Source organism: Halyomorpha halys, unplaced genomic scaffold (assembly GCF_000696795.3).
Source record: "Halyomorpha halys isolate HHAL.00 unplaced genomic scaffold, Hhal_1.1 Scaffold847.1, whole genome shotgun sequence".
NCBI lineage: Eukaryota > Metazoa > Arthropoda > Insecta > Hemiptera > Pentatomidae > Halyomorpha > Halyomorpha halys.
The window spans coordinates 493,713-498,548 of record NW_027109725.1 but is presented as its reverse complement, the minus strand read 5'-3'; positions in this window follow the sequence as shown (position 1 = coordinate 498,548).

The window sequence follows — 4,836 nt, the reverse complement described above, 5'->3', positions numbered from 1 at the left end:
CATTCATATCTAAATGAGTTTTAATTACAATATGAAAGGTATAGCTTATTTTTATGGAATCTATAAAATTTATAAAAATAAAGAACTTTTCCGCAGTTTTATTATTTTGAAAAGGTATGTAGGTACAAAAATGCATTAGGGTATATGAGATATGAGAGTAACACTAGCCTAGGCCACAACACAATTTAGACCAAAATTTCATTTCACTTCGAATTAAAACGGTGTTATCCGGATAGGTTAAGTGCTTCCACTACTTCTACAACCGGAATATTTAGAAAATAAGGTTCACAAATGCACTAAATATGTTGTTATAAAAAATATACTGCATTCGAAATGCACTCATAGCTGATATATATGATCAATACACTGATAATTAATGCTCATAATTTCTGTATCAAGGGTACAAAAATACTAATTATTAATTAAAGAACAAAAATAATAAAGTTATATTAATTAAAAGATAAATAACAAAATAAATATGTTACATAATACATTATTGATAAAATATATTAATAACTATTATTTAAGTAATTTATCCACTTATGCTAATTTGAGATATGCATATATTTATTAATTATTAATATTATCACTATCTATTTTATTTTAGTATTACGCTTACTTAATTTTAGTTTTCGTTAGCTTAGTTGTATCCTTATCGTGTTTATATGAGATGAGAATATATTACTTTATCACTATAATTGTCCATTTGATCTAATAATATTTTTGTTATTTAATATATTTATATAGTGCGTCAGGTGTAGTCTTAATACACAATGCTCTTGTTGGTGGCAGATTGTATTATTTCAATAAAAAGTTTTGATAAAAGATGCAAGATGTAAATGAAGCAAAAAAATTATTTATGAAGAAAAAAAAAGTTTAAGTTCATCAAGCAAACAAATATTTCTTGAATTAATTAGTGTAAAAACATATTTTGGAAGATTGGTCAGAGTGCGGTAGAAAGTAACTAAGAGAATAAAATTTCAAGAGCCCACGTTGCAGGGACTTGTAAGAAGAAAGCCACTTTTTTGTTGTCTTTCTTCCTTCACCAATGCCTTGATGAAGCACTAAAGAGTGGAGAGAAGCCTTGACTCTTCATAAATAGTTTTTTTATGTTATTTATTTATTTATCGGAAATTACAAATGGAGTCAATAGAGGATTACATAAAAAAAAGGTTCATGAAGTTCCACTCCTAGTTGCCGACAGTTAAAGGAGCAGTGACCTACAACCTGGGAAACCCAACATTGAAGCCCAGGCTGCAGCAGGATTTTCTGTTATAAATTCTATATTTATTGATTCATTATTCACACTACCTCTATTTTACTTATTATTATTATTTATTTTTGTCCTCTTCTCACATCCCTTTTTCAAATTACCTTGTTCCTTTTTACCATTAGATGGTCATTGTTTGATTTGTTAAATCTACAAATATCATTACTTTTTATTATCAATTTTACTTTTCTCTTTTATTAAGAAGCATTATTCTTATATATTTATTTTGTCTCTTTTTTTTCTTTTAATTATAACATTGTATATAGATAGGGGTGTCTTTTGTACGAGACTATAACCCCCCATAATCAACTGTTAAAGTATATATACATATACAATGTAACGGTTATATCAACCATTTAAGGCCCACAAGGCCGATCTGGTATAAAATAAATATATTTAAAAAAATATGTTATTTAAAAATATATTTGTTTGGTCGACGAGCAGAATCTATTTTTTTAATGTTAAAAAATATTTAGTAATTTCATACGATGCATCAGTATCAATGTATATTTTAGTTTCTCCTCAATGATGTTACGTAAAATTTGGTTTGAGAAAATATATTAAATAATTATAACAATAAAGTATTTGATATATTTTCTTGAAGGAGTTATGAAAACATAAAATATTGTGAATAGCGTAAAAGGGAAAAAAAGTTAAAAATGGCCAAATGAAAGGGCTGAAACGTTGAAAAAATGTGGAGAATACATTAATGTTTAGAATAGGACTATCATAAAAAAATAAAAAATTATTATTGTAAAGTTGTATTTTAAATAATGTGGGTTAATATGGCCCTCAAGATTTTTTCTTCAATCATATTACCTGATATATAATAATTAAAAATTAATCCTAAACTAAAAAAATTAACAATCACATTAACTTGTTTATAATAAATAATAGAGTTTTAAACAAGAGACAGGGATTCTACACTACTCGGTAACGTATTGCTTTTGAAAATTATCTCATAACTCCTTAAATATGAATAAATACCCTTTTTATATTCAATGATACAATAAAAAAATACGACTTTCGCAATCACACAATGAATACATCTAACGATTTATTCTTTCATTTGACTCAGGCCACATAATAGGTTTTCCACGAAGAAACAAAGCAATATGAGGAGGAAAAGTGCGGTGGAAGATGGGACTTGCTGTTGGAGGAGGCAATATACCAGCCCGCGATAGTGGTGCACCTACAAGAGCCCAGACAACATATTGAATCCACCAGCTCAAGGAATAAACGTAAATATCCCAGGTACTGTATCTTATAAAGGGCTCTTATCCCACTCTCGGGATAAGCCAAGGGCTCTGTGCCCTATCGGCTAGGGTGGGAAGGGCGGACGTATTGGTATCAATTTTGTGTAAGGAATATAAATATATATGTAGTTGATATACATATATCAATATGATAAACACACATCTATTCAAAATTCAATAGCATACTTTTTTCCCCTTATAAGGATCATTCCAGGTCAACTCGACACACTTTTGCACCTCAGCATCTCAGAATTTATTCAAACTTTCCACAGATATTTGTATATGCATAGAATAGGAAAACTGAAATTTTCTTCAGTTATATCCACTCAATAATTACAGAAATAGGGGAAATTCGGAAAAAGACAAACTTCGGAATTACTGCAGAAACTTCCCTGTTTTAGTCAGAGAAAGAAAAGAGTATATTACATGGCATTTTATATTATATGAAACACTATAAAGGTTAAGATAAGTTAACATTGTTCAAAACTTATTTTAAAGTTTTATTTTAATTTTCTCAGAAATTAAGAATTTTAAAATTTTGTAATTTACTTGAGTAGGTTGTGTTAATGTAAACGACAATCATAATACCTTTCATCAACAACGATTAATTCGCTTTATCTTATTTTCCTAATCCAAACATTAGTCTTTTATTATGAGAGAACGTGAAATGAGTTAAAAATGATTATTATTAAAAAAAAAAAGAACAACATGAACTTTTAAATTCAGATTTAACCATACAAATCTTTTATTATAATAAATAAGTTAAAAAAATTCGGTGCGGTTCGCGCATCACACAACTTTAACTTACCACCCTATTTTACTTACCTACTACTGCACTTACCCTAGTTGAACTTATTTTCGCTAATTAATTAATGAGCTTAATTTCGGCACTAGTGAAGCGGCTGGGAGAGAAGCGCTGGGATTTTTTGAAGCCCTGCTTTGCCTTCCCCACGGATGTTACAAGGTGCGAATGTGTATTTCTTTTATTATTACTATTAATAACTTTCATTGTCTAATACATAATTGCTTTCTTTTTATTATTTTTCATCCATTTTATTTTTATTATATTTTTGGTATAGATTCATAGTTTCATTTATACATATCGTGCAAGTATTATCTTTTATTAATATTTTATCGTTATTATTTTTAATTTCATCTTTTTATTTCCGATTCAGTAAATATTGTTATGATTTTTTTTTGTTCCATTTTTCTGTTTTGATTTTTTTTATCTATTTCAGTTTGTATTGTATGAATGAACACTTGAACACTAATTCTTAATGCCCTTAATTTGTAGCAGGTTGTATAATTTCTCTTTAATATAATTAATAAGGTTTGAAAAAAAAGTTCTCCGACGGAGAATTGTCAACTGAAATAGAATTATTAACTCCAATTTCAACAGCTTTCGGACAACTATTTTAAACATTATTTCTCATATTAAAATGTATTTAATTTTTACTTTGCAAAAGTATGCCAGAAATATAAAAGTAAAAATAAATAAAAATAAAAAATGAAGAAAAGATTTATCTGATATTAAAGAGACTGAGATTATCATACTGAGATTAATCAAAATTGTTATGGCTATGTTCGAGAAACTCTGAAAACTAATAAAATCGATTCAGGGTAGTGGTACTTCAATTCAATGGATTTTAAATAAAAATTTTGCTTGATCATATTTTATAGGTTTTTTTTTTAGTAATAAACAGAATAATAATAAATGGAGAAATCTTGAAAATATTTGTATTACTTTCAGATCCACTGATATCAAATTCTTGCTAGCAGGTAATGGGAAAATTGAGATCAACAGGTGCATAAAATTGTACGAACAAAAAGTGATGAATGATGGTGCAGCTACACGTTCTGAAGAAATGTAATGTGAGGATACAGAAGAAAATACTTGATTGTTTTTTCTATGATAATAATAATAATAAGAATTATTTTTCCTCTTAAAAATTTCAAATGTTAATTGTTATAGTCGATATAAATGCTGTTAGTACTATCCTCATATTCAGTTTAAAATATTTAAATCTTAATAATAATAATAAACAAATGAAAAACTTAGCATTATTTAATTTTTGACAGAATTGTTCCTACTAAATTAAGAATAATCGTCATTAAGTGATGTTGACGAAAAAAAAAAAACATTAGTATCAGATAATATCTGATAATATAAAAGATAATTCTAGATAATTCTCCATTGGAGAACTTTTTTTTTCAAATATTATTTATTAGATTGAAGATAAATTATACAATCTACCACAAATTAAGGGCATTAAGAGTTAGTGTTCGAGTGTTCATCTATACAATAAAAAC